Consider the following 24,297-nt stretch of genomic DNA (forward strand, 5'->3'; position numbering starts at 1 on the left):
AATAGTGCTCCACTTGTAACCTAACCCTATATTTGATGTTTTAACATTTGCTTGGTTTCTATAACTTTGCTGAAGGAAGCTGAATACTTCATTATGTTTGCTGAATAATAAAGGGACATTTTAGGATAGAAATGAAATGCCCTTTTTTGTAAGAACATTTTGGGCTAGATTACAAGTGGGACGCAAACGTTTTTGTGCTAGCGCAATCGTGATTTTGCAATCCACTTTCAATCCACTGATATTACAAGTGCAGCGAAATCAAGATTGTGCAAGCGCAATCGCCTCTTACGCTTCAATCCTTTCCTCGATCTAAGAGCTGTGATAAACTGTTTTCCGAAAATAAAAAGTTGCACAAAACACAACAAAAATACATTACAAAGTACACTTACACCCATAAATAAACTATTAACACCTGAACCGCCATCCGCCCACATCGCAAAGTGCCTAAATAAACTGTAAACCTCTAAACCGCAATCCCCCCACATTGAAAATACTGAATAATACTATTAACCTCTAAACCGCATCCCACCACATTGCAAACACTAAATAATACTATTGACCCCTAAACCGCCACCCCTCCCACATCGCAAAGTACCTAAATAAAATATTAACCCCAATCCACCATCCCCCGCATAGCAAACACTAAATATGACTATTAAACCCTAAACCGCCATCCCTCTCATTGCAAACATTAAATAAGACTATTAACCTCTAAACCACCATCCCCCCACAAGCAAAGTTATAAACTAAAATCTATACCCCCTAACCTAACACCCTCTAACTTAACCCAAATTAAAATACCACTAAATTAACAAACAAAAAAAATCCTAACTGCCTTAAAAAAAACAACTGTAAAATTAAATAAAAACCTAATCTTACCTAATATTATAGAAGAATAAAACAAACTAACATTACACAAAAAACCTACCATTACAAAAAAAAACTAAAAAAACTGACATTACAGAAAATAAAAAAAGAAATCAACAAAAATAAAAAAATGTAATCCTATTCTAACACCCCTTAGAAAAAACAACCCCAAAATAAAAATCCCTATTCTAAAAATAAACTACCAATAGCCCTTAAAAGAGCCTTTTGTAGGGTGTTGCCCTAAAGTGAGCAGCTCTTTTTGTTGGGAAAACCCCCCACTAACCACTCTAACATTACCACCCCCCACCCCCCAAAAAATAAAGAAAACCTAACTAAAAAAAAACTAAATTACCCATTGCCCTGAAAAGGTCATTTGGATTGGTATTTTGCTGCCCAAAATAATAAAATCCCTAATCTATTAAAAAAAAACAACACCCCAAAAAAAAAAAAACCCTAACACTAAACCCACAGTTGGAACTCACCAATTTATCTCAGCGCTCCATCTTCATTCATCTTCATCTCAGTGGAGGACCATCTTCTAGGTCCGCGGAGATATCTTCTTCAGTCTATCAACACAGAGGTCCTCTTCATGCGGTCTCCAGTCGCACACTGAATTGTGAATGCAAGGTACCCTTTATATAAGGGTACCCTATCATTCCTATTGGCTGATTTGAATCTTCAAATTCAAACTAGACACAATAAAGAAAGCTTTTTCCTTTCATTCTATTGGCTGATTTGAATATGAAAATGGACCTCTGCCGGGATGAAGATGGATGAAGATTAAGTGCCTCCCATCATCATATATAAGGTTAGTGTTAGGATGTTTTTTTTTGTGGGGTGGTTTTTCTTTTATAGATTATGAATTTTATTTTTTTTGGGCAGCAAAACAGCTGAATGCTCTTTTACAGGCAATGCCCATCAAAATTCCCTTTTCAGGGTAATGGGTAATTTAGTTTTGTTTTAGTTAGTTTTTTTTTATTTTGGGGGGTTGTAATGTTAGAAGGGTTAGTGTTGGGGTTTTTTTTCAACAAAAGACCTGATTGCTTTAGGGAAATGTTCTACAAAAGGTCCTTTTAAGGTCTATTGGTAGTTTATTTTTAGAATTATTTTTTTGGGGGGGTTGTTTTTTTAAGGGGTATTAGAAAAGTTTTATATTTTGTTATTTTTATAAAAATTATTTTCTGTAATGTTAGTTATTTTTATTTTTTGTAATGGTAGGTTTTTTATTTTTCAGTAATGTTAGTTTTTTTTTAATGGTATTTTTTTGTATAATAGGTTTTTTTAAAGGTAAGATTAGGTTTTTATTTAATTTTATAGGCAAGTATTTTTTTTTAAGCTAGTTAGGATTTTTTTAGTTCATTTAGGGGTATTTTATTTTGAGTTAAGTTAGGGGTGTTAGGATAGGGGATTTAAATGTTAGTTTTATTTAGATACTTTGCGATGTGGGGGGATGGTGGAATATGGGTTAATAGTTTATTTAAGGACTTTGAGATGTGGGGGGATGGTGGTTTAGGGGTTAATAGTTTTATTTAGTGCTTGCGATGTGGGGGGATGGCAGATTAGGGGTTATGGTAGGGTGTTTTTTCTTCACTTTTTTTCTCCATTGATATTTATGGGGAATGCGAAAATGCGAGTTTAATTGCACGAGTAGTGTGTTTTTTTCAACTTTTTTGGCTCCATTTTTTATGAGGGAACACATGTATGTGAAAACTCCATTTAGTATTTTTGCGCATTTCGGCTTGTAATACCAGCAGAACCCGAGAAGCGCAAAAAGACTAAAGCTAGCGATGTTTTTGCTAATGAAAAAAATATATTTACCGCAGCACTTGTAATCTATCAATATTTTTTTAAACAAATTCCTTTCTTTTACTATGCATCTAACTTCTTCAAAGCAAAGTGATATTCCTGGAAGACCCCCATCCTGCTCCAGATGAGGATACGACCAATGACAGGAGTGTACACATGTATGCCTGCTTCTTATTTGCTTACTAGTTAAACTCTCATCTGGAGTAGAACAGGAACATAACTTTGATAATGTATTTACTTCCCACCTTAAACACTTATAAAAAAAAAAATAATTTGTTTAAAAATAACATTATCTATTGAAATAGAACACTTTATTGTTAAGCTAAAATGTCTAGCAAACAATAAAATGCTAATTGTCCTAACTCTAAATTCGAATTTGTGCTGGTACTTTATATCACACGTCCTGAATAGAAATATAATGTAACAGAAATAATGCTGTTCTCTCCCATTTACTCAGCACCCCCATCTTTTGATTCTTACATAATAACATAGAAGAGGTTAAAAAAAGATAGAAGTCTATGGGCTAGATTACAAATGGAGCATAATCTTAACAAACTGACATTTTTTTTGCTGCCCTATAGTTTTAATGGATAGCACAGCAAGCACTATTAGCGCTCATATTACAAGTGCACTAGAGCACAACACAAAATAGCTCTAAATATTTTACACTTTTGAAGGTGTGTAAAGGTGGTGTAAAGGGTTAACCTTGAAGCTATGCAGAACAAAACAAATCACAAATATATCAAAGTAATATGTATCAGTTCTATTTATGTATATGGAATGTATAATAAAGGTTTATTGGCAAAAAAAGGGCCAGATTATGGGGCCGATATATCAAGCTCCGTATGGATTTTGATGCCCCTTGTTTCAAAAAAGCATGAAACAGCATTCTAAAGACCGCTGCTCCATAACTTGTCCGCCTGCTCTGAGGCCGCAGACAGAAATCAACCCGATCGAATACGATCAGGTTTATTGATACCCCCTGCTAGCGAACGATTGGCCACGAATCTGCAGGGGGCGGCATTGCACAAGCAGTTTACAAGAACTAATGCTAATTGGATGACCTACAGCTTCCGCTCATTACCAGCAGTGCTCTGCAGTGTCATTTTTACACTTTAATGGCCATTAAAAATATTAATATTTGTTTTATAGTTCTTTGTTATTGGTTTGTCCTGAAATTTAAATATTTAAATATACTATACAACCATAAGTATTTGGACACCATCACACCTAGATGAGCTTCTTGGACATCTCTTTTTAAAATCATGGGCATTAATATGGAGTTTCCCCACTTTGGGGCTATAACAGAAACAACTTTTCTGGAAAGGCTTTCCACAAGATTTTAGAGCATTTCTGTGGGAATTTGTGCCCATTCAGCCAAAAGAGCATTTGTGAGGTCAGGTAATGATGTTGGACAATAAGGTCTGGCTTGCATTCAACGCTCCAGTTCATGCCACAGATGTTTAATGGGGTTGATGCCAGGGCTCTGTGCAGGCCACTTTAGTTCCCCTACACTAAACTTGTCAAACCTTGTCTCTCGCTTTGTACATAGGGGCACAGTCTTGCTGGAACACCAAAGGGCCACTCTCTAATCTGTTGACACAAAGGGCGATATTTATCAAAGGTATGTCGGACCTGATCCAACAGTGCGGATCAGGTCCGACAGACCTCGCTGAATGCGGAGAGCAATACGCTCTCCGTATTCAGCATTGCACCAGCAGCTATTGTGAGCTGCTGGTGCAACGCCGCCCCCTGCAGACTCGCAACCAATTGGCCACCAGCAGGGAGGTGTCAATCAACCCGATCGTACTCGATCGGGTTGAATTCCGGCGATCTCTGTCCGCCTGCTCAGAGCAGGCGGACAGGGTTATGGAGCAGCAGTCTTTAGACCGCTGCTTCATAACTGCTGTTTCTGGCGAGTCTGAAGACTCGCCAGAAACACGGGGCCTCAAGCTCCGTCCGGAACTTGATAAATGGGCCTCTATGTTGAAAGCACCAATTGTATAAAATGCCTTTGTATACGGTAGCATTAGTATTAGTATAATAAGATCCCAAAGAAGCCCAAACCCCGAAAAACAGCTGTTCAGCTATGGATTCCCATTTCATTAAGCTTCTGACACACAGCTCTTGGGTTAATGTTGCTTCCAAAGGCAGTTTGGAGCTCTGCAGTGCATGATGCAATAGATGATAGTTGATGCAATGATGCAATAGATGATAGTTGATTATTAAATGCTATGTGCTGCAGCACGCAGCAGCCCCACACTGTGTGTTTGCGTTGTCTACCACTTCATGACTGTGCTGTTATTTCTCCACTTCATAATAATAGCACTTAGATTTGACTGGGACAGATCTAGTAGGGTAAAATTAAACAATCTGACTTGTAGCAAGGGTGGCATCCTGTGACAGTGCCACTTTTAAAGTCACTAAGCTTTACAGTATGTGCCATTGTAATTCCAACGTTTGTCTTTGGAGAGTTAATCAGCTGGATTTTATGCACCTGTTAGCAATTCATGTGGCAGAAACCTGAACTCAATAGTGATGTGCACTTACTTTATAATGTGTGTAATGTCACACAGCACATGAGCACTAATAAAAATGCGTGAATACATCATTCACAATTGCAACATATAGAACACAAGCTAAGCTGTACTATTTAATGTTTGCCTTAGTGAAATATTAATTTACATAATTCTCATCTTTTAAAACACAATTTTTCTCCATAAAAATATAATTTCCCACTGTTCAGAAGGGGATCATTCAAGGAAACCCCGTTCTGTTCAATGAGAAATTGCAGCTTTGCGTAATTGGAGAGTCTCCGTATGGTTAATGAAGGAAATCTTACAATTTTCAAAACACAAGTGTTTAAAATCCACTATTGTAGTGGGAAAAGTTGCACTTTTTTCTGAAAAATATTAATGTCCTGTACTTATTAATATTCATTCTAGAGTAAAACCTCCCAAAATGAAAAAAAAAAAAAAAAATTACAAAAAATAAAGTAAAAAAGTGTATAATAAGCAGTTTTACGGTGTAATACATATAAATAGCTCATTCTACACACATGCACACTATGGCCTAGATAACAAGTGGCGCACTATTGATGTCAATATCACAGTACAGCGCTAAAATTAGCAAGCAGTCTGATATTATAAGTTAATGGTAAAACAGAATAACAAGAGAATATTTACAGAGGCCGACATCCATTTAACATGCCCTATACTATAATGGATATTGCTCCAAACATTGCTCTTATTACAAGTTGAAAGTTATGTGTTGCATTAAAAAGTAAACGTAACTTGAGACTTGGAGGCCGAATTAACAAAGTGCGAGCGCTGTCATATGCTGTCGGCATTTATCATTGCACAAGCATTTCATAAGAAATGCTTGTGCAATGCTGCCCCCTGCAGATTCACGGCCAATCGGCCGCTAGCAGGGGGTGTACATCAACCCGTTCGTATCCGGACAAGATAAGAAGCAGCGATCTTAAGACCGCTGCTTCTTATTTCCTGTTTCCGGCAAGCCCAAAGGCTCGCGTGGAAACAGATGCATTGGGGTTAATTGACGGCTTCATAAATCAGCCCCTTGAAGTGTTAGGGCTACAATAAAAATATAATAAAAGACATGTAAAACATATTAAAATCAGGTATTACACTGTTTTATATATACAAATTTGTGTTTGTATATATATTTAACCCCTTCACTACCGGGACTTTCAGACAGAAACTTGCCCAAAATACCAGAGAATTTTGAGCATTTTTGCTATCACTCCCTTTAAACAGAAATAAAGCCTTGTTTTTTTTTATTTACCTGTCAAAACTATATATATTTTTTAAGTAGACATCCCAAGGTATTGATCTAGGCCCATTTTGGTATATTGCGTGCCACCAATTTACCGCTAAATGCAATCAAATAAAAAAAATTGTACTTTTTTTACAAACTTTAGGTTTCTCACAGAAATTATTTACATACCGCTTGTGCAATCATGGCACAAATGTTTGTAAAAGCTTTGCTGGGATACCATTTGTTTAGAAATAGCAGACATATATGGATTTACCATTGCTTTTTGGTAATGAGAAGGCCAGTAATTGCAGCTGCACAGCACACCTATTATTCCAGTGAAGGGGTTAATTAGGCATCTTAAAAGGTTAATTTTAGTTTTAGTGTAGAGATTAGCCTCCCACCTGACACTTCCCACACCCTGATCCCTGCCTGATCCCTCACAGCAGTGTGTATTTATATTTACAATTTGCCAAATATCTATCACTACTTTTTCTTATAGTGACCCTTATCTAGAGGTAGCCTTTATAAGCTTCCCTATCATTCCGTTCTGTATGTCTAGCACCCCATATATATTTTAATGTGTTTCATTGTGTTTTGACTATAAATGCTTTACATTCTAATGTTCTTCACTTAGAAGAAAAGGTTCTTTATATTTTTAAACAGATATTTCTATATACACTGTGTGCACAATTATTAGGCAAATTGCATTTTTGAAGATTAATTTAATTATTCAACAACTACAGTGCTCTTAGTCAATCCAAAATGTTAATAAACCTCAAACCTGAATATTTAAGAAAGTAAAAGTAAGGTTTTGGCTTTCTTAGGAGAATATCTATGTGTGCACAATTATTGGGGAACTATTAGTGTGCACAATTATTATGCAACCAAATGAAAATCAAAAATGTTCCCATTTCAATTGTTTATTTTCATCTGTTAAAGGGAGAATAATAAACAAACAACTCAAAATTTACAAATAATGATTTCTGACATTTCCACAAAAAAAAAATAATCAGTGACCAATATAGCCACCCGTCTTTTTAACCCCTTAGTGACCAGAGCACTTTTCCATTTGTTGACCGTTTGGGACCAAGGCTATTTTTACATTTCTGCAGTGTTTGTGTTTAGCTGTAATTTTCCTGTTACTCATTTACTGTACCCACACATATTATATACCGTTTTTCTCGCCATTAAATGGACTTTCTAAAGATACCATTATTTTCATCATATCTTATAATTTACTATTAAAAAAATTATAAAACTTTGACCCCCAAAATCTGTTACAAATCTACAACCACCAAAAAACACCCATGCTAAATAGTTTCTAAATTTTGTCCTGAGTTTAGAAATACCCAATGTTTACATGTTCTTTGCTTTTTTTGCAAGTTATAGGGCAATAAATACAAGTAGCACTTTGCTATTTCCAAACCACCTTTTTTCAAAATTAGCGCTAGTTACATTGGGACACTGATATCTGTCAGGAATCCCTGAATATCCTTTAACATGTGTATATATATTTTTAGAAGACAACCCAAAGTATTGATCTAGGCCCATTTTGGTATATTTCATGCCACCATTTCACCGCCAAATGCGATCAAATAAAAAAAGATGTTCACTTTTTCACAAATTTTTTTAAAAACTTTAGGTTTCTCACTGAAATTATTTACAAACAGCTTGTGCAATTATTGCACAAATGGTTTTAAATGCTTCTCTGGGATCCCCTTTGTTCAGAAATAGCAGACATATATGGCTTTTACGTTGCTTTTTGGTAATTAGAAGGCCGCTAAATGCCGCTGCGCATCACACGTATATTATGTCTAGCAGTGAAGGAGTTAATTAGGTAGCTTGTAGGGAGCTTGCAGGGTTAATTTTAGCTTTAGTGTAGAGATCAGCCTCCCACCTGACACATCCCACCCCCTGATCCCTCCCAAACAGCTCACTTCCCTCCCCCACCCCACAATTGTCCCCGCCATCTTAAGTACTGGCAGAAAATCTGCCAGTACTAAAATAAAAGTTTTAGGTTTTTAAAAAAAAATAAAAAATAATTCTTCTGCTGTGTAGGACCCCCCTTAGCCCCCAACCTCCCTCATCCCCCCTCAAACAGCTCTTTAAACCCCCCCCCCCTGCCTTTATTGGGCACCATATTGGGTACTGGCAGCCAGTACCCAGTTTGAAAAATAATAATGTATTTTATTTATTTTATTTTTTTAAATATTTTATTTATTTCTGTAGTGTAGCTGCCCCCCCCCCTCAACATCCAACCCCCCACCCTCTCCCTGATGCCTTGATTTCAAAATCCCACCCTCCCCTGTCCTCTCTCCCACCCTCCAGATCTACAGCATATTGATGCTGTTTTGATAGACATCACGTGCATGCGCGCGCCCGTGCACGCGTGAGCACGACTCTCGTGCACGCACCCATGCACGCGCACGCACCCGCACTAGATCCCTCCCCCCTCCTCCACCAATAACTGCCCACCCGCCTCCCTGGATGAGCTCCCACCCACCAACGATAACGGCCATTGGTAGCCGATGCAGAGAGGGCCACAGAGTGGCTCTCTCTGCATCGGATGGCTAAAAACAGTTATTGCAGGATGCCTCAATATTGAGGCATCACTGCAATAACATGAAAGCAGCTGGAAGCTATCAGGATCGCTTCCACTGCTTTCAAAGACCAACGACGTATGGGGTACGTCCTTGGTCATTAACTGCATTTTTTTGCAGGACGTACCCCATACGTCGTTGGTCGTTAAGGGGTTAATAATAGTCATAAGCCTTCCATCCATAGAATCTGTCAGTTTCTTTAACTGTTGACAATCAACTTTTTTTGTACAGCAGCAACAACAGCCTCCCAGACACTGTTGAGAAAGATGTACTGTTTTCCTTCACCGTAAATCTCCCATTTAAGAATGGCCCACAAGTTCTCAATAGGGTTTAGGTCAGATGAGGAAGGGAGCCATGTCATTATACTTCCATCTTGAAGGCCTTTACTGGCTAGCCATGCAGTGGAGTACTTTGATGCATGTGATGGAGCATTGTCCTGAGTCTGAGTCGAAGTGGAGCTCTGTGCTCGTTATTGATCCAGCCACAGACCCATCCATCTGGTCCGTCAAGAGTTAGTCTCATCTGATCAGTCCATAAAACCTTTGAAAAATCTGTCTTATAAGATATTTCTTGGTCCAGTCTTGACATTTCAACTTATGTGGTAGTCAGTTTTCAGCCTTCCTTACCTTGGGCATGTCTCTGAGCACTGAACACCTTGTACTTCTGTGCACTCCAAGTAGGTTGCAGTTCTGAAATATGACAGCGACAGCATTGGAGGATAATAGGTTCCTGGTAGCTTCACGTTTGATTATTCTCTATCTTTGGCTGTTAATTTGCATCATTTTTTCTCAACATGTTTCTTGCGACCCTGTTAACTATTTGCAACAAAACGTTTACACTAACCATTTTACCATATTTGACTTTTCAGAGTCAGCTAAACCTCTTTTTTGGCCCATGTTGCCTGAGGAAAAGAAGCTGCCTAATAATTATGCACACCTTGATATAGGGTGTTAATCTCCTAAGGCCACACTCTTCCTCATTACGCAAATACACATCACCAGATATGCTTAAATCCAATAAGCATCAGCTTGGAGTTGAACAAAATGCATAAAATTATGATTTGGTCAAAATACTCACTTGCTTAATAATTGTGCACACAGTGTATATCTGTATTTATCTATACCTGTATATATTTATATAGATATCATTTTTTTAAATAATTATATATATATATATATATGCAAAAGTTCAGAAGGTATATGCACTCTCACCACCGCCCTGCAACTGCTGCTCTTAAGGAGTATGTAAACAAAAGAATAAAGTGAAGCACTCACTGGACTTTGAATATCTGTGTCAAAAATTTTTATTTGTGACGTTTCGGGACCTCAAACGTCCCTTTATTCCTTTGTTTATATATTTATATATACAGTATATGCAGGTTTCAGGAAAAGCACTCCTCCGGATTTAAACAAACATAAACATTTATTGGTATAAACATTTTCAGGGTTGCAACCGTCCTCAGATACAATATAAATGAAACAATTCTACTCACCACACTATAAACCCTCTCACCCAGTGGACATCTCTGCCAAAAGTGCTTGCAGAGCCACAGTATCCCCCAGCAGCCTCTGCGCATGCGTGAAGGGCACTATGGATGCCTACATAGGCCAAATGTCAAAGTTAAAAAATGGAAATCAAAACAATACAGCACAACGTTGCAAAAATAAAGATAACATATGCAGGCAACTGAAAATTGACACACACATACATGTGAAATACAATATAATTAGTGAGCTGGCTAAACTAAACTACAAATAGTAGAAAATAAAAACTGATCAAGCAATCTGGACCGTAGTCATGTTTTTAAGTTATGTTGGTGAGCAAATGAAAACATGCGCCAAAAGGACCAATTATAAATTGAATGTCAGGTAATGGAAGCTACTAGAACTAGAACAATTATCTAAATTAATAATGCATATGGCATAGCAAATAAAGAAAAAACAATTATTGGACAGGCTAACCTTGCTCCATATCAGACACAATTTCATGCAATCTAGGCTAAATAATTTAAACTGAATTTATAAGTAACCAGTTAATTAAATTAATAATGCATATGGCTTAGCGAATAAAGAAAAAAAGAAAAATTATTGGACAGGCTATCCTTGCTCCATATCAGACACACTCTCATGCAATCTATGCTAAATAATTTAAACTGAATTTATAAGGAACCAGTGTGGATCTAATGCGATATTGAACTGCTGAATCAACAAGGCTAACCATGTTACATAGTAAATTCAAAATAGTCTCATACATACACATATTCAGAACAAAAAAAATATATACATTAACAGATACTCAATCATATGTTAATATGCACATAGATATAATTCCATGATATAAGGCATCAGCATGTATAAATGACCCCAATGTGATTAAAGGAAACATTGTAGGTCCGATTTAATATTTAGACCTTTTGGGGCCAAGGTGTCCAGAGTATTTATCCATTTACTCTCCCTCTGCAAGAGTATCCAACCCCTATCACCCCCTCTCGTCAAGGGGGGAATGTGATCAATGATGACATATCTGATGTCTGCCACAGAATGCTGCATCTTGAGAAAATGCCTCGCTACAGGTTGATCCCGGTACCCAAGGCTGATCTTATCCCAGAGCGATGGTTGGCCATCCTGGTGCGTAGATCGTCTTGGGTTTTCCCAATGTAGAATAGTCCACAGGGACAGTGAAGCATATATACCACGTATTTTGTGGTGCAAGTGACCCTATGCTTGATTTCATATTTTTTATTTCTCCATGGATGTGAGAAGAATTTGCACTGTGAAAGTCCACTGCAGGTAATGCACCCACTACAATGGTAACAGCCATTTCTATTGGTGCCCAACCATGTTCTGGTTACATAACTAGGTCTGAAATCAGCACACAAAAGCAGATCCTTAATTGATCGGTCCCTCTAGTAGCCAATCATCGGGGGTTCCTTGTTATTGAAAAGCAATGTTCTGTCTGTGGTAAGAATGTCCCAATTCTTTCACGTGATGCCTGGAAGTTCCAATGTTTCAAAATTAAACTCTGTAGAGAAGACCAACCTTTCCAGTGGTTGCTTAGCTTTCTTTGTCAATGCCTCTGATTGATCCATATCCTTGCAGGTAATTAAAGCCGGATTCAGTGGGGCTGCTTTGTAACCTCTTTTCGCAAACTTTGAATACATATCATCAAGCTGAACAGTGTTGTGGTCAAACCAGATCCTGATCTGGTAATCATCAGGTCCAAGATGTCTACACTCAGATCGCTTGATGTCATCTTGAATTTTAAATATTCATTTTTGTGGTTCAACAGATTGAACCAGGACTCCAAATCATCTGTTGACCCACGCCAGATGATAAACAGGTCATCAATGTAGCGTTTGAATAAGAGTATCCTTGAATCATGGAAAAGTACAGTTTCCTCCTGTTTAAATAGTGCCATATATAAGTTGGCATAGGATGGGGCTACATTGGACCCCATCGCAGTGCCCAAGGTTTGAAAATAATAATCCAACTCAAATTTAAAATAATTGTACTGGAGACAAAATTTCAGTAGTTCCAATACTGTTTCAATTGGCGATCCAACATACAGATATTTTCCAAGATGCTTGTTGATGGCACTAATTCCCCCATCATGGGGTATAACAGTGTAGAGACTGGTGACATCCAGAGTGACCAGGATGTCACCAGCTCCCAAGCTGTCATATTTCTTGTGTATCTCAATCAATTGTATAGAATCCAATAGGAAAGACGGACAGTGCATAACCAATGGTTGTAAGATGCTATCCACAAAGGTGGCTAGAGACTGAAGAATTGAGCCCCGGCAGACACAATAGGTCTTCCATGGCATTTAGTCGGGTGCTTAAGTACCTTGGGTAACGTGTAGAGGACAGGTACTATGGGGTCCTCAGATACAATATAAATGAAACAATTCTACTCACCACACTATAAACCCTCTCACCCCGTGGACATCTCTGCCAAAAGTGCTTGCAGAGCCACAGTATCCCCCAGCAGCCTCTGCGCATGCATGAAGGGCACTATGGATGCCTGCATAGGCCAAATGTCAAAGTTAAAAAATGGAAATCAAAACAATACAGCACAACGTTGCAAAAATAAAGATAACATATGCAGGCAACTGAAAATTGACACACACATACATGTGAAATACAATATAATTGTGAGCTGGCTAAACTAAACTACAAATAGTAGAAAAGAAAAACTGATCAAGCAATTTGGACTGTAGTCATGTTTTTAAGTTATGTTGGTGAGCAAATGAAAACATGCACCAAAAGGACCAATTATAAATTGAATGTCAGGTAATGGAAGCTACTAGAACAATTAGCTAAATTAATAATGCATATGGCATAGCAAATTAAATATATATATATATATATATATATATACATATATATATATTTATAAATAAATATTTCAAAACAAAAAGAACATTTTCTTCTATGTGAAGAAAATTGGAATGTAAAATATTCATAACTACCTTTAGATTTAGCACAGTTGGTCCAATGAGGTGTCGGGTTAGCACACGCGCAATACGTTTTTTTTTTAAGTATATGGGAGAAGTTGTTAACCTGTTCTTGATATCCAAAGACCTGAAGTTAGTGCGCATCGACTTTCCAAAGGGCCATTATATTAGTCATTTGTATTTGTTTAACGTGAAATTGTAAGGCTGCTAAGAAATTTAACAATGGAAAACTAGCTAATCTGATCATTTGCGCACAAAGATATTTGAGATTGAGCGAAAAAACTTTAATCTTGTTATACAAGCACAGATGCCAGTGGTATGCTCAAGGTATCAGTTTTACTTGCGTGCAATTACAATTAGATATCCCACAAATAAAAATGCTACTTGTAATCTAGGACATTTTTTTATGCATACTTTAATAAAACTTTGAAATCTACTTCCATTATTTGGATGATCTTCTTTAAATATATCTATACATCTGTATACAGTGCATTCAGAAAATATTCAGACCCCTTCCTTTTTTCACATTTTGGTATGTTGCAGACTATTTTATTGAGGATTTTACTGTAATATGTGTCTCTCCTTCACACACAGAAAATCAGTGAACTCCCCTTAAAGGGACAGTATACACCAATCTTCATATAACTGCATGTAACAGACACTACTATAAAGAATAATATGCACAGATACTGATCTAAAAATCCAGTATAAAACTGTTTAACCCCTTAATGACCGCATCACTTTTCCATTTTCTGTCCGTTTGGGACCAAGGCTATTTTTACATTTTTGCAGTGTTTGTGTTTAGCTGTAATTTTCCTCTTACTCATTTACTGTACCCACACATATTATATACCGTTTTTCTCGCCATTAAATTGACTTTCAAAAGATACCATAATTTTCATCATATCTTATAATTTACTATAAAAAACATTATAAAATATGAGGAAAAAATGGAAAAAAACACATTTTTTCTAACTTTGACCCCCAAAATCTGTTACACATCTACAACCACCAAAAAACACCCATGCTAAATAGTTTCTAAATTTTGTCCTGAGTTTAGAAATACCCAATGTTTACATGTTCTTTGCTTTTTTTGCAAGTTATAGTTCCATAAATACAAGTAGCACTTTGCTATTTCCAAACCACTTTTTTTCAAAATTAGCGCTAGTTACATTGGAACACTAATATCTTTCAGGAATCCCTGAATATCCATTGACATGTATATATTTTTTTTTAGAAGACATCCCAAAGTATTGATCTAGGCCCATTTTGGTATATTTCATGCCACCATTTCACCGCCAAATGCGATCAAATAAAACATTTTTTTTCACTTTTTCACAAATATTTTCACAAACTTTAGGTTTCTCACTGAAATTATTTACAAACAACTTATGCAATTATAGCATAAATGGTTGTAAATGCTTCTCTGGGATCCCCTTTGTTCAGAAATAGCAGACATATATGGCTTTGGCTTTGCTTTTTGGTAATTAGAAGGCTGCTAAATGCCCCTGCGCAAAATACGCGTATTATGCCCAGCAGTGAAGGGGTTAATTAGGGAGCATGTAGGAGCTTCTAGGGTTAATTTTAGCTTTAGTGTAGTGTAGTAGACAACCCCAAGTATTGATATAGGCCCATTTTGGTATATTTCATGCCACCATTTCACCGCCAAATGCGATCAAATTAAAAAAAAACGTTAATTTTTTTCACAATTTTAGGTTTCTCACTGAAATTATTTACAAACAGCTTGTGCAATTATGGCACAAATGGTTGTAAATGCTTCTCTGGGATGCCCTTTGTTCAGAAATAGCAGACATATATGACTTTGGCGTTGCTTTTTGGTAATTAGAAAGTCGCTAAATGCTGCTGCGCATCACACGTGTATTATGGCTAGCAGTGAAGGGGTTAATTAGGTAGTGTGTAGGGAGCTTGCAGGGTTAATTTTAGCTTTAGTGTAGAGTTCAGCCTCCCACCTGACACATCCCACCCCCTGATCCCTCCCAAACAGCTCCCTTCCCTCCCCCACCCCACTATTGTCCCCGCCATCTTAAGTACTGGCAGAAAGTCTGCCAGTACTAAAATAAAAGATTTAAAAAAAAAAAAAAAAAAAAAAAAAGCATATTTACATATGCTGTGTTTAGGATCCCCCCTTAGCCCCCAACCTCCCTGATCCCCCCCCCCAAAACAGCTCTCTAAGCCTCCCCCTCTGCCTTATTGGGGGCCATCTTGGGTACTGGCAGCTGTCTGCCAGTACCCATTTTGCACAATCAAATATTTATTTCATTTTTATTTTTGTTATTTCCCCCCCCCCCCGGACCAACCCCCACGATCCTAAATAACGAATAAGGTGTTTTTTTTTTAATTACTCGTCCCACTTTTATTTTGGGACACATTTTTTTCTGTAGTGCAGCGGTCCCCACCCGGTCCCTGCCCCGGCGCGCCCGGACTTGCACGCCCACGATCCCGCCCCCCTCCACATGACAAGGGCCATCGATGGCCGCCACCCACCTCCCACCCACCAACGATACCGGCCATCGATGTCCGGTGCAGAGAGGGCCACAGAGTGGCTCTCTCTGCATCGGATGGCCATCTAAGGTTATTGCAGGATGCCTCCATATCGAGGCATCACTGCAATAACCGGAAAGCAGCTGGAAGCGAGCAGGATCGCTTCCAGCTGCTTTCCACACCGAGGACGTGCAGGGTACGTTCTCAGGCATTAACTGCCTTTTTTCTGAGGACGTACCCTGCACGTCCTCGGTCATTAAGGGGTTAAAAACTTACTGAGAAGCTCCCAGTTTAGCTCTGTTTAAAAGGAAGCTGGAACACCCACTGCAATTAAGAAATAGCAGACACTCCACCCTCCCCTTCCTTTGCATATGAAAAGACACTTTACACAAACAGAAGCAAGCTGGAGTCAGTATTTGTCAGTATTCTCCTAAAACTTTGGGGCTTGGTTAGGAGTCTGAAAATCAGATCAATGTTATCTAAAAAATAAGCAAAACTATACAAAAAACTGTATGGTCTATATAAATGGATCATCTACAAAACATTTTATTAAAAAAAATCTAGTGTATAATGTCCCTTTAATAAGATATACAGTTCTCAAGGTAAACATTCACTGTTGGACCTGGTATTAGGCTTCTTATAGAATCTTGCCAGACTGGTGTTGAGTTTAGAAATTCAGGCCCTAAGAAAAAAATTACAATACATCTTACATGCTCCTAGTACATTTTGGAAAATACAAACAATTTGTTTAGTCAGTAGTTGGTGAAATTTTAAAATGAAAATCACCTAGATTACGAGTTATGCGCGCTATAGTGAAATTAAAGAACGCAACAAAAGTTGCGTTATTTAACCCTCTATAGCGCAGCCATTACAAGTTTTGAAACAGCCGGCTTGTGCGTGCGATATGGTGTTTTTAAGCTCCATACCGCACACAATTCAAGAGCTGTTTTGACGTGCTCATACACGCTTTCCCCATAGACATCAATGGGGAGAGCGGGTCAGAAAAAGTCTGCGATCGCGGAATGAAAGCTCCGTAACGCAGCCCATATTGATGTCTATGGGGGAAAAAAATACAGTTTAAACCTAACACCCTAACATAAACCCCACGTCTAAACACCCCTAATCTGCCCCCAGCCCCCACCGACATCGCCGGCACCTACATAATGTTATTAACCCCTAATCTGCCGCCCTTGATTTCGCCACCACCTAAATAAAACTATTAACCCTAATCTGCCGCTCCCGATATCGCTGCCACTATACTAAAGTTATTAACCCCTATTCCCCTGCACCCCAACATCGCCCACACTATAATAAATATATTAACCCCTAAACCTCTGGCCTCCCACATCACTACCACTAAATAAACCTATTAACCCCTAAACCGCCAGCCCCCCACATTGCAACAACCGAAATTAAACTATATTCACCCCTAAACCTAACCCTAACGTAACCTTAAGCCTAACCCTAAACCTAAACCTAACTGTAACCCTAACCCTAACGTTACCCTAACACCCCCTAACTTTAACATAATTAAAATATAGCTAAATTAAACTTATATTTATTAACTAAATAATTCATATTTAAAACTAAATGCATACTTACCTATGAAATAAAACCTAAGCTATCTACAAAATAACTAATAGTTATATTGTAGCTATCTTAGGTTTTATTTTTATTTCACAGGTAAGTTTGTATTTATTTTAACTAGGTATACTAGTTAGTAAATAGTTATTAACTATTTACTAACTACCTAGTTAAAATAAATAAAAATTTACCTGTGAAATAAAACCTAACCTGCCTTACACTAAAACCTAACATTACAAAACATAACAAACACTTAAATTTACAAAAAAATAAAAAAATCTACCATTACAAAAAAATAACAAACAAAATAATCCAAAACAATAAAAATTATCCCTATTCGGGGCCCTTAAAAGGGCCTTTTGTAGGGCATTGCCCTAAAGTTAACAGCTCTTTTGCTACAAAACAAAACAAACACCCCCTTACAGTATACAAACCCCCACCCCCCAAACCCACAAAATAAAAATAAAGTAATACCTAATCTACCCATTGCCCTGAAAAGGGCATTTGTATGGGCATTGCCCTTAAAAGGGCATTTAGCTCTTTTGCTGCCCAAGCCCTAATCTAAAACTTCAAATTTTTTAGCCAATAGGAATGCAAGGGGCGCCATCTTGAATCGCGTACCTTGCATTGAAGGTTCAGTGTACGGTGGCGATCGTATGAAGAGGATGCTCCATGCCGGATGTCTTCAGGATGGACCCGCTCTGCGCTGCCGGGATCAAGATAGAAGATGCCTCCTGGATGAAGCTAGACGAGGCCGTCTGGATGAAGACTTCTCGCCACCTGGATAAGAGCGTTCAAGCGGGACTTCAAAAACTGTAAGTAGATCGTCGGGGGTTAGTGTTAGATTTTTTTAAGTTTTTTTGGGTGTTTTTTTTTTAGATTAGGGTTTGGGCAGCAAAAGAGCTAAAAGCCCATACAAATGCCCTTTTCATGGCAATGGGTAGATTAGTTTTTTTTAGAATTAGGTTTTTATTTTGGGGGGGGTTGGTTGGGTGATGGGTTTTACTGTTGGGGGATCTTTGTATTTTTTTCAGGGAAAAGAGCTGATATCTTTGTGACAATGCCCCACAAAAGGCCCTTTTAAGGGCTATTGGTCATTTATTGTAGGCTAGGGTTTTTTTTTTTTATTTTGGGTGGTCTTTTTTATTTTTATAGGGCTATTAGATTAGGTGTAATTCTTTTTTATTTTGGATAATTTCATTTGTTATTTTTTGTAATTTTATGTTTGTTATTTTTTGTAATTTAGTCTTATTTATTTTCTGTAATTAGATAGTTTGTTAGGATTTTTTTAATGAGTATTTTAGTTTATTTTTATTGGTAGTTAGTTTAATTTTAGTTTAATAATTATATTAGTTTAATTGTTAGTTTAAACTTAGTTCTTTTAATTTGACAGGTAAGTTTTAATTTAATTTAAGCTAGGGAAATTGTAATTTTTAATATAAAGTTAGGGGGTGTTAGGGTTAGGGTTACGTTAGGGTTATGGTTAGGTGTAGGGGTTACTAGTTTAATTTAGTTTATTGCGATGTGAGGGCTTTCAGTTTAGTGGTTAATAGTTAACTTTAGTATATTTCATTGTGGGGGGCTTTCGGTTTAGGGGTTAATAGGTTTATTATAGTGGCGGTGGTGTAGGACTTAATAACTTTAGTACAGTGGGGGCGATGTGGGCGGACGGCAGATTAGGGGTTAATAATATTTAAATAGTGTTTGCGATGCAAGAGGGCAGGGGTTTAGGGGTTAATAACTTTATTATAGTGGTGAGAGCAGCGGAATAGGGGTTAATAGGTAGTTTATGGGTGTTTAGTGTACTTTGTGACAGTTTAGTTATGAGTTTTATGTAACAGTTTTGTAGCGTAAAACTCATAACTACTGCTCTCAGATGGCGCTATGGATCGTGTTGTTTTAGGCTGGTTTTTAGCTCCATACCGCACACAATTCAAGAGCTGTTTTGACATGCTCATGCACACTTTCCCCATAGACATCAATGGGGAGAGCGGGTCAGAAAAAGTCTAACACCTGCGATCACGGAATGAAAAGCTCTGTAACGCAGCCCCATTGATGTCTATGGGGAAAAAAACTACAGTTTAAACACCCTAACATAAACCCCACGTCTAAACACCCCTAATCTGCCCCCCACCGACATCGCCGGCACCTACATAATGTTATTAACCCCTAATCTGCCGCCCCTGATATCGCCGCCACATAAATAAAACTATTAATCCCTAATCTGCCACTACCCATATCGCTGCTACTATACTAAAGTTATTAACCCCTATTCCCCTGCACCCCAACATCGCCCACACTATAATAAATCTATTAACCCCTATTCCGCCGCTCCCCGACATCGCCGCAACTAAATAAAGCTGTTAACCCCTAAACCTCTGGCCTCCCACATCACTGCCACTAAATAAACCTATTAACCCCTAAACTGCCAGCCCCCCACATCGCAGCAACCAAAATTAAACTATATTCACCCCTAAACCTAACCCTAACGTAACCCTAAACCTAACCCTAACCCTAACCGTAACCCTAACCCTAACGTTACCCTAACACCCCCTAACTTTAACATAATTAAAATATAGCTAAATTAAACTTATAGTTATTAACTAAATAATTCCTATTTAAAACTAACTACATACTTACCTGTGAAATAAAACCTAAGCTATCTACAATATAACTAATAGTTATATTGTAGCTAGCTTAGGTTTTATTTTTATTTCACAGGTAAGTTTGTATTTATTTTAACTAGGTAGACTAGTTAGTAGTGATGTCGCGAATAGTTCGCCGACGAATAGTTCCCGGCGAACATAGCATGTTCGCGTTCGCCGCGGCGGGCGAACATATGCGATGTTCGATCCGCCCCCTATTCGTCATCATTGAGTAAACTTTGACCCTGTACCTCACAGTCAGAAGACACATTACAGCCAATCAGCAGCAGACCCTCCCTCCCAGACCCTCCCACCTCCTGGACAGCATCCATTTTAGATTCATTCGGAAGCTGCATTCTTAGTGAGAGGAGGGACAGTGTAGCTGCTGCTGATTTAATAGGGAAATCGATAGCAAGGCTAGTGTATTCAGTGTCCACTACAGTCCTGAAGGACTAATCTGATCTCTGCTGTAAGGACAGCACCCCAAAAAGCCCTTTTTAGGGCTAGAACGTTCTGCTTTTTTTTTTTTTTCCCTGTGTAATCTAATTGCAGTTGCCTGCCTGCCAGCGTGTGTGTCAGGCTCACAGCGTATACTGTGCCCACTTGCCCAGTGCCACCACTCATATCTAGTGTAACAGTAGTGTACATTTAAGAAAAACAACACTTTTTTGACTATGAAATAATAGCAGACAGCTGCCAGTACCCAAGATGGCCACCAATAAGGCAGATGGGGAGGGTTAGAGAGCTGTTTTGGGGGGGATCAGGGAGGTGAGGTTGGGGGCTAAGGGGGGATGCTACACCACAGCATATGTAAATATGCTAAAAAAAATTTTATTTTTTTAAAAAAAACCTTTTATTTTAGTACTGGCAGACTTTCTGCCAGTACTTAAGATGGCGGGGACAATTGTGGGGTAGGGGAGGGAAGGGAGCTGTTTGGGAGGGATCAGGGGGTCTGATGTGTCAGGTGGGAGGCTGATCTCTACACTAAAGCTAAAATTAACCCTGCAAGCTCCCTACAAACTACCTAATTAACCCCTTCACTGCTAGCCATAATACACGTGTGATGCGCAGCAGCATTTAGCGGCCTTCTAATTACCAGAAAGCAACGCCAAAGTCATATATGTCTGCTATTTCTGAACAAAGGGGATCCCAGAGAAGCATTTACAACCATTTGTGCCATAATTGCACAAGCTGTTTGTAAATAATTTCAGTCAGAAACCTAAAATTGCGAAAAAATTTAAGTTTTTTTTAAATTTGATCGCATTTGGCGGTGAAATGGTGGCATGAAATATACCAAAATGGGCCTAGATCAATACTTTGGGTTGTCTACTACACTACACTTAAGCTAAAATTAACTCTACAAGCTGCCTACATGCTCCCTAATTAACCCCTTCACTGCTGGGCATAAAACACGTGTGGTGCGCAGTGGCATTTAGTAGCCTTCTAATTACCAAAAAGCAACGCCAAAGCCTTATAAGTCTCCTATTTCTGAACAAAGGGGATCCCAGAGAAGCATTTACAACCATTTATGCCATAATTGCATAAGTTGTTGTAAATAATTTCTGTGAGAAACCTAAAGTTTGTGAAAAAGTGAACAAATTTTTTTTAATTTGATCGCATTTGGCGGTGAAATGGTGGCATGAAATATACCAAAATGGGCCTAGATCAATACTTTGGGTTGTCTACTACACTACACTTAAGCTAAAATTAACTCTACAAGCTGCCTACATGCTCCCTAATTAACCCCTTCACTGCTGGGCATAAAAGACGTGTGGTGCGCAGTGGCATTTAGTAGCCTTCTAATTACCAAAAAGCAACGCCAAAGCCTTATATGTCTGCTATTTCTGAACAAAGGGGATCCCAGAGAAGCATTTACAACCATTTATGCCATAATTGCATAAGTTGTTTGTAAATAATTCTGTGAGAAACCTAAAGTTTGTGAAAAAGTGAACAATTTTTTTTTATTTGATCGCATTTGGCGGTGAAATGGTGGCATGAAATATACCAAAATGGGCCTAGATCAATACTTTGGGTTGTCTACTACACTACACTTAAGCTAAAATTAACTCTACAAGCTGCCTACATGCTCCCTAATTAACCCTTTCACTGCTGGGCATAAAACACGTATGGTGCGCAGTGGCATTTAGCAGCCTTCTAATTACCAAAAAGCAACGCCAAAGCCATATAAGTCTGCTATAATGGCATGTCTGGCACACAGTGTTGGGGCAAGGGTCCATCTGACCACTGATACCTGGTCTGCAAAGCATGGTCAGGGCAGGTATATCACCTACACTGCGCACTGTGAAGCGGGAGTAACCCTTACACTACCTGATCGATACAACATCATACCTGATGTTTTAAAGCATGTTATTCCAAACAATTTAGGAATGTTAGGTGATTTATGCCCTTTATGGATTAAAACCAGACTCTGCATCAACTATGTAATTTTCCATGGGAGTTTTGCCATGGATCCCCCTCCGGCATGCCACAGTCCAGGTGTTAGTCCCCTTGAAACAACTTTTCCATCACTATTGTGGCCAGAAAGAGTCCCTGTGGGTTTTAAAATTCGCCTGCCTATTGAAGTCTATGGCGGTTCGCCCGGTTCGCCGTTCCCTAACTTTTGAGGAAGTTTGCGTCCGCCGTTCGCGAACCCAAATTTTTAGGTTTGCGACATCACTACTAGTTAGTAAATAGTTATTAACTATTTACTAACTACCTAGTTAAAATAAATACAAACTAACCTGTGAAATAAAACCTAACCTGCCTTACACTAAAACCTAACATTACAAAAAATAACAAACACTAAAATTTACAAAAAATAAAAAAACCTACCATTACAAAAAATAACAAACAAAATAATCCAAAACAATAAAAATGATTCCTATTCTGGGCTCTTAAAAGAGCCTTTTGTAGGGCATTGCCCTAAAGTTAACAGCTCTTTTGCTACAAAACAAAACAAACACCCCCTAACAGTATACAAACCCCCACCCCAAACCCACAAAATAAAAATAAAGTAAAACCTAATCTACCCATTGCCCTGAAAAGGGCATTTGTATGGGCATTGCCCTTAAAAGGGCATTTAGCTCTTTTGCTGCCCAAGCCCTTATCTAAAAATAAAAACCTACCCAAAAAATGAAAAAAATACATTACACAAAATGACAAACAATTTATCAAAAATAATAAAAATGATTCCTATTCTAATACCCAATAGAATGAGAGCTGCTTAAATCCTATTGGCTGATTTGAACAATTTGAATCAGCCAATAGGAATGCAAGGGACGCCATCTTGAATCGCGTACCTTGCATTGAAGATTCAGTGTACGGCGGCGACCATATGAAGAGGATGCTCCGCGCCGGATGTCTTCAGGATGAACCCGCTTCGTGCCACTGGGATCAAGATAGAAGATGCGGCCTGGATGAAGATAGAAGAGGCCATCTGGATGAAGACTTCTCGCTGCCTGGATGAGGACATCGCCACCTGGATGAAGATAGAAGAGGCCGTCTGGATAAGACTTCTCGCCGCCTGGATAAGGTCGTTCAAGTGGGACTTCAAAAACTGTAAGTGGATCGTCGGGGGTTAGTGTTTGATTTTTTTAAGTTTTTTGTGGTGTTTTTTTTTTTATAGATTAGGGTTTGGGCAGCAAATGAGCTAAAAGCCCATACAAATGCCCTTTTCAGGGCAATGGGTAGATTAGTATTTTTTAGAATTAGGTTTTTATTTTGGGGGGTTGGTTGGGTGATGGGTTTTACTGTTGGGGGGTCTTTGTATTTTTTTTTTCAAGGAAAAGAGCTGATATCTGCCCCACAAAAGGCCCTTTTAAGGGCTATTGGTCGTTTATTGTAGGATAGGTTTTTTTTATTTTGGGTGGGCTTTTTTATTTTTATAGGACTATTAGATTAGGTGTAATTCTTTTTTATTTTGGATAATTTCGTTTGTTATTGTTTTGTAATTTAGTGTTTGTTATTTCTTGTAATTTAGTCTTTTTTATTTTTTGTAATTAGATAGTTTGTAATTTTTAGAGTAGTGTTAGGATTTTTTTAATGTGTATTTTAGTTTATTT

This window comes from Bombina bombina, chromosome 4 (genome assembly GCF_027579735.1).
Source record: "Bombina bombina isolate aBomBom1 chromosome 4, aBomBom1.pri, whole genome shotgun sequence".
Lineage (NCBI taxonomy): Eukaryota > Metazoa > Chordata > Amphibia > Anura > Bombinatoridae > Bombina > Bombina bombina.